Source organism: Acomys russatus, chromosome 2 (assembly GCF_903995435.1).
Source record: "Acomys russatus chromosome 2, mAcoRus1.1, whole genome shotgun sequence".
NCBI classification, from domain to species: domain Eukaryota; kingdom Metazoa; phylum Chordata; class Mammalia; order Rodentia; family Muridae; genus Acomys; species Acomys russatus.
The window spans coordinates 40,259,439-40,269,846 of record NC_067138.1 but is presented as its reverse complement, the minus strand read 5'-3'; positions in this window follow the sequence as shown (position 1 = coordinate 40,269,846).

The following is a 10,408-nucleotide window of genomic DNA, read 5'->3' as shown; positions in this document are numbered from 1 at the left end:
GACATGTTTTCAATTGAGGGCCTCCCTCTTCAAAGATTGTTCTAAACTGTGTCAAATGCACAAAAAAAGCTAGTGGCACAATTAACCCCTTATCAACATGACACACAAACACATCACTGCCTGCCTTTTCTTTCTTACTCATCCACAAGATCTTATTTTAATATCACAATGTAAAATATAAATTTTTTTGCTTTTCGCCATTTTTAATTGAAAATAGATTTTTTCCCTCACACAATATATCTGACTATGGTTTTCCCTTCTTCTATTCCTTATCACCTCCCCTCCCATCTAGATCAATCCTCTTTCTATCTCTCACCAAAAAACAAGCAGGATTCTAAGGGACAACATGAAATAAAACAAATGAACAAATTTAATTCTTTTTTATTTTAAATTAATTTAATCAAAATGTGAGAGGTTTTTTTCTTTTTTGGTTTTTTTGTTTGTTTGTTTGTTTGTTTGTTTGTTTTTTGGCAAAGGCTGTAAAAACATTAATGAAGTAAACTGACAGTGACACAAAAATAAAGATTCCATGTTCACAGACCTGAAGAATTAATAGCACTAAGATAACTGGAATACCTAAATCCAACTAATGTGTCAATATTGTCCCTAAGGAAGAGCAATTCATCATAGAACTAGGGAAAATGTGTCTGATATTCATATGCAACCACAAATGACCTTCAGTATCCAAGTCAACCCTAACAAGAAGCACAAAACTAAAAATATCACACACAGACTAGTGGCAAAATATACTCACAACAACACTGCTTAAAACAGCATACAGTTATGGTACAAAATAGTCACATAGAAAATAATAAGATATTCTGACCATTGGCTAGATCTGGGAAGGGGTTTAAAGTTTACCTCCTGTATTGTCCTTGGCTGGTGCCTTAGTTTGAGCGGGACCCCTGGGCCCAAATCTGCCTATCATATTGTTCTACTTGTAGATTTCTAGGACCCTCTGGATCCTTTTATTTTGCTATTCTCCCATGCGTCTCTCATTTAGAGTCCCAAGTGGAGAGTGTGATATGACTTTCTCACGTACTCTGGTGCCTCACATTTGACCATGTCCCCTGGAGGGGGAGACCTGGTGGCACTCAGAGGAAGGACAGCAGGTAGCCAAGAAAAGACTTGCTACCCTATGAGAATATACAGGGGGAGGTAATCCTCCTCAGAAACAGTCATAGGGGAGGGGAATAATGGGAAAATGGTGGGGGGAGGAATGGGAGGATACAAGGGATGGGATAAACATTGAGATGTAACAAGAATAAATTAATTTTTAAAAAATTTAAAAAAAATGAATTTAAAAAAAATAATAATAGGATAATAAAAATAAGTGATTTTTGACAAGAGAATAAACATATATTGAGTAAAGAATAGCCACTTCAACAAACAATGCTGGGAAACATGAATTCCCATATGAAAAAAAACATATCTATCTCACACTACATAAGAAAATCCATTCATACATACACATATACACACATGCACATGCATGCACACACATACACCTTACAACTCTGAAGAAAATGTAGGTAACATATCCTATGACTGGTATTAGCAGGAAATTTTTTAAAATAATAATTCAAAGGCACAGGCCACAAAAAAGTAAAAATAGAGAAATATAATGAAATGAAAATGTGTTAGACAGTAAAAGAAACAACAGTGAAAAATAACATATATAATGAAGAAAACACTAGGGGAGTAGATATTCAATAAATGACTAGTTTCAGAGTGCGATGATCTCAAATAACAAAAATAAAAACAAAAAATGGCAAATATACATTTTTATGAGAAAACCTAAAAAGTGTCAGGAGGTTTATGAAAAACGTTAGCTATACCTATGCATTAAGAAGCTGTTCATCAAAACCGTAATGAGATTTTAATTACCCCAATTAGAATGCCTACTCTGAAAAAAAGTAAATATATGAAATATTGGTGTGGGTATGGAAAGATGAATGATATGGATAATTGATAAATAAATTAATTAATACAGTCCTTATGGAAAATACTATGGACATTATTCAAAAGATTTAAAAAAAAAAAAAAAAAAAACGGTATGCCCAAAGGATTCTACATCTACCTAGAGAGACATCTGCTCACCCATGTTTTTACTGCTGAATAACCGGAATTTGGAAAGGTCCTTGAAGTCCATCAACTGATGAATGAGATATGATAGAGGATTGGTCTTTTATGTGCAGGCCCATCTACAGGAGCACGAGCCTTGTCTTTGAAACTAGAAGTGATTTTATAAAAGAAAATAGAAACTTTATTCCAAGCAGCAGGAAAGCAGGGTGGGCTGATGTGCTACAGAGAGAATGGCCAATAGTTATGGAATTATGGTTACATAAGAATAAATAGTGGTGCTCTGCTGCCAAGTCAGATAACTAGGCTCATCAAGGCTATGTGCCCTCTGCAAAGTAACAAGAGGTCATGTTGCTATTCTCACTGCACTGAAATAATAAACATTTAAGGTGATGCTAAACCTAGGTATGATCAGCTCATATTGTATACATGTGTTAAAGCATCATACTGCGCCACATAAATATATAGGATTATAATACATGGAGGAAAACAAAACCTTGGGGCTGGAGAGTTCACTTCCAAGGCACTTCACATCCGTATCAGGTGACTCACAACTACCTGGAACTAGAGCTTTAGAACACACACACACACACACACACACACACACACACACACACACACACACACACAGTCAATTTTTTTATTAAAGCTTCTATAAAATTGCTCACAAGATAGGAAAGATGTTTTCCTCAAGGTTGCCAAATACAAATAGCCAAAACACTATGAATGTAACATTAATATGATTCCTGATTCTTTTGTGGTTCTTCTTGCTGTATGTAGTTAATTGTATAATATAAATGTATGTGTAAGAAAAAGGAAAGAAAGTAATCAAAAATGCTCACATGAACTCACTCTCATCCAGCAAAAATACAAGGCCTCTGACTGCATGAAAATCACCACACCATATAACATACTGGTCCAGAAATCAGGTTTCATTCTGCTTGTCATATAACTTCATTCAACATTTAGAAGAAATTGTCCATTAAATAATTTATGTCCTGAACGCAAAGTCCTGCTTGAGGGATTTATTTCAGAATTATAAATCAGAGAAAATATCCCCTAATGAACTGAATGCTTCTTCTAGTTCAATAATGATTCTCATTCCTCTTTTTGCTCTGGTTGCCAGAAATTGAAGATTTTTAACCTGGAAAACAATCCCAAAAGTTATTATTATGCTAACCTTGTGACTACCACAACTGTAGCTTCCATTGTTCCGAGGTTTGATGCTCCCTATCAATCTGAATCTTATTGATAGAAGGATGATTAAACAGAAATTTATTTGGTAAATTAACATAAAAAGAATAATATACTATACATGCTACACAAGTGACAAATTTCAAATACCTTTATATGTAATAGCTCACCACTCTTAAAATAAATTATTAATATATAAGATTACTTGTGAAGCCATGCCCAATGGGCATAAATAGCTCATTTCATTTATATGACTGCTTGAGTAAAACATGAGGATTTTTTAAAAGGTCTCATTTGTTCTTGATTTTACTGTTAATGCTTTTCAAAATACTTTAGATTTTAGAAAATATCCATTCTGCTACCCTAAAACAGTTGAAACCAGTATTATCACTCTAAATCACTAGTGATGCTAATTATCAATAGAACAAAAACATTTATAGAAAAAAAGAGTAATTCCTACTAAGAAACAGAAACAATTGAATTATTTGTATCAAAGTGAGACTATCTATAAATTCTTGTATCTAAAGTGACTAAGTAGAAGAATTAGTCAAAAACAGTTAATGAAGAAAATAGTTAGCCAGACATGGTGGCGCACGCCTTTAATCCTAGCACTCCAGAGGCAGAGGCAGGTGGATCACTGTGAGTTTGAGGCCAGCCTGGTCTATAAAGTGAGTCCAGGACAGCCAAGGCTACACAGAGAGACCCTGTCTCAAAAAAAAGAAAGAAAGAAAGTAGTTATGCATTTGAAAAATCCAATAAGGAGAGTATATGGCAAGGCTTGATGGGAGGAAAGGGAAGGAGAAAATGATATAATTATCTCATTATATCTCAATATAATCTCAAAAATAAAAAAGGATAATTTTTAAAGATAAAAAGTAAAATAAAAATTTTAATGCCATTGATTATATTTATGCAGGGATTTCCTAAAGAACAAATAATAAGCATGAAAATAAACTGAAGAGTACATTTCTTAATTGTTGGTTCTCTTGCATTTGTATGCATAGTAACTACGTAATGATACTGTAAGTAATGAACTCAAATAAAGTGAGTCAGCTCTTCTAATACTGTGTATACCCATAAACTAAACAAATAATCACATGCATGCTTTGGCTTAGGTTCCCCTACCCTACTTCTGAAAAATAAATACAAAAAAAGAACTACCAGAAACAATGAAAAGTTAAGCTTAAGAAACACAGCCTCATTGTCTTCCTTTGTTTTATTTTGCTATAACAATCTTATACAGGATAACTTGCAGTAAAAGCATTTTTGGGACATCATATAGAGATCTATAGCTGTTGAAGCTTTCTAAAATACATACATGTATGAAAAGAGCTTAAATGGGGTCACTTGAGAATAAATTATCAGTGTACCTACTGAACTCCACAAGCTAATAAAAACATGCCCAGTGCAGGATTAGAGCAGAAATGGCTTGTCTGTGTTGGTATTTTTGGCAAATGAGGTTCCATAGGCCCTCAAACATTGGAAGCTGTTCCCAGTGCTTCTTGGTATCCTCCAGAACTGACAAAGGTATATATTTTTAAAATCATGTGTTTGCTATTTGCCAACCTGCACTGTCTGGTAAGTTGAAGAGAAAAAAAGGAAGGAAGGAAAAAAGAAACAAAGAAGTAAAGAAAGAAAAAAAGAAGGAAGGAAGGAAGGAAAATAGTACTTTGATCCAGACAAAATTTTTGCTACACTTAATCGACTACATGTCTGAATGTACACTACTGAGTAAGGAATATATGAATGCAAGCAACTGTACATTATCAAATAAAGGAGCAGTTTTTAAGAGTATATCAGGTGATTTCAGCCAGCTTTTTAAATACTTAAGAAAACAGTGCTGAGACTGAAGTAAGAAAGATGGAGAGAATGAATGAAGTGCATTGAACAAACATTCCAGAGATATCAAACAATATATTCAAAGAAGCTAGAAGCACAGAGCCAAGAATGTAGGATGGGCAGAACTACATGAGCCTTGATAATCTGCTGGAGACAGATGTGGCAAGAGAACAGAAAGTAAATGCTAGACAGAAATGTGTCAGCTGAAACTTTGCAGGACATGCTATGCCTTTATTCTCATAGCAGTTAAAGTCATTAGGGGTTAATTTGTTTGTTTATTTGTTTTTCTTTGAATAAATGATTACTTTTGGACTCTAAATGCTAACCCTCCTTGGGTTAGTAAAACAAGGCTTCCAGTGAACAGATAAGATGCAGAAAGATCAGAAAGGAGATCACAGTCACCCAGACAAGATATGAGTTTATTCATCTAACATTGGCTTGCTCAAGGGAATTCATGTGCCTAACACATCTCATATAACCCTTACAGCAACAAGATGTGGAAAGCATGTAAAATGTTACTTGTGGATGTTTCCAGGCCTGTCCATTAGAGAGTTTTAAAAACTAGTTGATGTACTCTTCTCTGAGGAAGACTTTTTCTCCCGCTTTCAGCACTGCAGTTCTTTGTGTAGCATTGCCTATCATCTTTGTGTAGGAGTAAGGCCTCCTAGGCTTTCCTCAGTCCATATTAGCATATCTATTGTTGTACACAGTCAGGTTGATGAGACTTTATGGGTCTGCATTTCCGGTTTACATCTATGCCTTAAACACAAGGGATCAATAGACCAAAGCATGAAAACCTAGACATAAATTCACACAAATACGGAGACCTCATTTTTTATAAAGAAGCCATAAATATACAGTGGAAAAAAGAAAGCATGTTTAACAAACTTGTACAGCCGCTATAGAAATCATCATGGCTGTTCCTCAGAAAGTTGGAAATCAATCTACCTCAAGACCCAACTACACCACTTCTGGGAATATACCCAAAGACTCTTTATCCTACCCAAGAACACTTACTTGCTCAACCACATTTTCAGCATCTTTATTCATAATAGCGAGAAGCTGAAAACAACTTAGATGTCACTCAACTGAAGAATGGATAAAGAAAATGTGGTACATTTACACAATGGAGTATTACTTAGCCGTTATTTTAAAATGACATAACGAATTTTGCAGGCAAATAGATGGAACTAGAAAAACTATCTTAGTGTATTAACCCAGACCCAAAAAGATAAATGTGGCATTCATTCACTTATAAGGCTATATTAACTGCTAACTAAATTATAGCCAAGCTACAATCCAGAGAGAGCTTAGGTAAAGAGATGTCTAGGTGTCACACAGAGATCTTTCGAAGGGTGACACAGAATGGATTTTCCAGGCAAACTGGAGATAGATGGGGGTGGGATCAGAGGTATCGTGTTAAGGATGAGTTGAGATGGAGAAAGAGTACAGAGACAAACAGGTGGAAATTAGGGAGCATTTTGGGAGTGTTGTGGAAACCTAGAAAAGCAGAAGCTCATTCAAAATATGCTGGGGCAATGATGCCACAAAACTTGTAGCAGTAATCAACCAATGTCTGATTTGACCTAATACCCACTCTACAAAAAAAAAAAAAAAAAAAAAAAAAAAAAAAAAAAAAAAAAAAACATGGCAATGCTTTGGTAACCAAGAACCAGAGACCACTTAAACCAAAGAACTAAGGTAAAACTAAACAATACTGCTCTGAAACAAATCAGCAATATGATTCCTAATGATATTCTAATATACTCATAGATCAGAGAGGCTTCCTCTGGCAGCAGGTGGGAACACATGCAGAGACCCACAACCCCACATACAGAGAGAAAGCCTAAACAGAACTTGTCCATCAAATCCCTCTCCTCAGAGCTCAGAGAATCCCAAGGAAGAAGAGGCAGAAAAATCATAAGAGGCAAAAGAGATGGGTGACACCAGGAGTGGATGGCCCTCTGACTCAGTTAAACAAGGTTCCTTTGAGCTCAGAGAGATTGAAAAACCAAGCACAGAGGCCTACACCAGGTCCTCTGCATATATAATAGCTATTAGCTCAGATTTTTTATTGGACTCCTTGGTGGTGTCAGAACAAGTGGATCTCTAACTCTTGTGCCTGCTCTTGGGACCATTTTCCTCCTATTGGTTCAGCATGTCCAGCATTGATATGATGGTTTTTGCTTCATCTTACTACATTTAGTTTTGTCATGTTTGCCTGTTATCCCTTAGCAATATGTGTTTTCTAGTGAGAGACAGAAAGTGAGTGGGCCTGGAGGAGAGGGGAAGAACTGGGTAGAGAATTAGAGGTAGATAAAAGTATGATTTGAACATATTATATGAAAATGAATATATTTTCAATAAAAAATAGGAAAAAGTGGTCTTGTATGAATATGTTTTCAGAGCTGACCATTAGGTATGAGATAACCACTGGTGTGCTTAACCTAGGGGAGATGATTTCTTCAACCCTCAACATTCCTTAGTTGAATATAGTCCTTTTTGAAGGGTTGATGCCTCATGAGCTTTACCCTGTATTGTCAGCATGTGTTTTGTTGCTATCTTTGTTCAGCTCATATTTAAGCAGTAATGCTGGTGAAACCTTATGAGTGTAACTTCTGACATTTCTAAGAAGCACAATCTCACAGCATCCTTCCTGTTCATCTGGCTTTGTAAATCTATCAGCCCCTTTTCCAAAATGATCCCTGAGCCTTAGGTGCAGGCGTTGTATTATAGATGTATCAGTTGGGTGTGGGCAGCATAGGATGTTTTGTTTTATGAATTTTTATCAGTTGTGGTTTTCTGTAATGGTCTCTATTGCAAAAAGAAGTTTACTTGATGAAGGGCAAGGACTATAATTATCTGTCACTAAAAGGACAAGTATTTAAAGTATAGTTAAAAGAATGTGCTGGTTTACTAAAGTGGCAGTTGTATATTCTCCTCCAAGATCCATTGACTTCACTTCACTAGCCCTGGGCAGTTGGTTAGGTTTCCAATACCAGGCATGATTTCCTTCTTTTTGACTGGGTATTAGGTCCAATTAGGGAGCTGTTGGTTACTGTCAAGGTATGCATGCCACTATTTGCACTCTTAGTATTTTATCATGCCACACAAGCTGTTGTGATCCATAGGCATTTTATCTGTATAAGGCTGTTGATGGCTTCCTTCCTTTGGAGGGTCACATGATTCCTTCTGATACTATAAAAGCTATTCCTTAGGGAGGAGGAACTGACCTCAGATCCAGCTCAGGGGTTTCTGGGGTCCTGTGTCTGAAGTATCTAGTGTCTTCAGAAGAAAAAAAAAGTGATCACTATATCCTTTGATAATAAAATTGACCACAAAGTAGTAATTGTGAAAAATAAATTTCCTTCTACTAACTTCTATTTTTCCGTTGTGGCAACCAATACCTGGGCAGGTTAAAATTCTACTGTCTATGGATTTCCTACATTTTCACAAATCTTTTGACCAATGCTGGAGGTATTTCTTCAGGACTGTCTTTTCAACAAAACTTCCATTGTGGGTATTATTAAGGAAAGAGATACTGTGTACCATCTGTGAAAATGATGTGTTTATTTACTGCATGGTATAATAATAAAGACAACATCCTCCAGCAGAACAAGGTCAGGCAGCCTGTTAGCAAGCATTATTTTCTCCTAAGTTGAGCAGACCTCTCCTATAACTCAATTTACTGTGTATGCACAAGTCACCTTTTCCTCACTTTATTGAGTTTGCTGCTTGAGAACCAATAGAAATACTGACATCCTGCTTGTTATTGCTGTAGTCCATAATAAAAATCCTTTTAGCCTCAATGAGTCTCATGTCTCTTTTCAGCTTTTGTAGTAGCTGACAATCCTGTGGGCTTGCAGCAAACTATCACTTTCTAATAACTGTTCACTGTGTGAACTGGCTTTTATTCTTACAGGACCTAAGCTATGAGTGCTCCTACCTCTCCTGGCTGCTGTAGTTAGTCTTCCACTAACTTTTATCACAGATTAGACCACATTATGAGACTTCCAGAAATACTTTTGGCTCTCAATCTATTCCTCGCTGTCTGTTAGTACTACCCACTTTCCTTTGAGAACCAAGAACAAAATATAGTAACCACTTTATTAAAATCTTTGTTTCCTGGTCCGGTGACATGAAGAAAGAAAAAGAGTAAGTGATAGGCTCCATTTCTAGTTCACTGGAGCTGCTATTAAGTTTCTTTGTTAAAGTTTAATTTTCCTGGTTTTTTTTTTTTTTTTTTTTTGTGGGGTAGAAGAGAAGCTCTAGATAGAGGGTTAGCAGTACATAGATGGTGTGAAGGAGAAAACCAGAGAGGGTGCTTAACTGGGGAGGAAGAGGGGAAGATAACAGAAAAGTAAAGGGAGGAAGTATAAATAACATCAAGGATGATTTTATAACATATTAAATCTATTCTTTTATAAACTTACTTAAATATATATTATATATGCATTTGTGTATACTTTTAAATAATTTTACCCAACAAAAGATAATAGCTCTCCTTCAGGAGTCATGGAATATCTAATAAATGCTCTATGACAAGCAAAGGACACCTCCCTTCAAATTGTTAGTCAGGAGAGTCCAAGAGACCCTTCAAAAGTAACAGTCTACTCCCATTGCTCATAGCTGTCTGCCAGAACTTAAGGGTAAAATTCTATTGCTGAAGACATTGCACAGGACTTGGGGAGTACTAGCTGGTACCAACCTGGAAGATTTCCCCATGAGGACCATCTTCACAGTATACAAAGGTGGTATGTGATCTCCCAAGAAAGAAAAGCAATAGTTCTGCCCAATGGTCAAGCCTATAAAACACACACAAAAAAATGATGAGCCTGGACAGATATTTCCACTGATATATTGGTTTGATTTTTGGTAGTAAGAAAGAACTGCCTAATTGGATTTAATTTCCACACAACAGGAGGGCATTCATGCCTGTTACTGTGAACCCAGCCAACTACATTTGGATTACAGATCCTAGAGAAGAGATCCTACTAGTGTTATTTTCCTTAACCATTGTAATTTCTGACTACATTACAAACACTTATCCTTATACCTAAAGAAAAATATAGCTCTCACATTTTATTAAAGTTGCAGTAGTTGGAGGCTATTGTAGAGTTCCATAAATGGTTAAAATACATAGACCCAGTGACCATAGGGTGATCACCTCCAAATGGGACTTCTACACTACAACTCAACATAAGGGAAGAAGACCAGAAATATTTTAGGAAACAGAGGACAAGGATGACTGTATCTTATGGACATGGCAAGGATGTTGCATTAGTAAATTCTC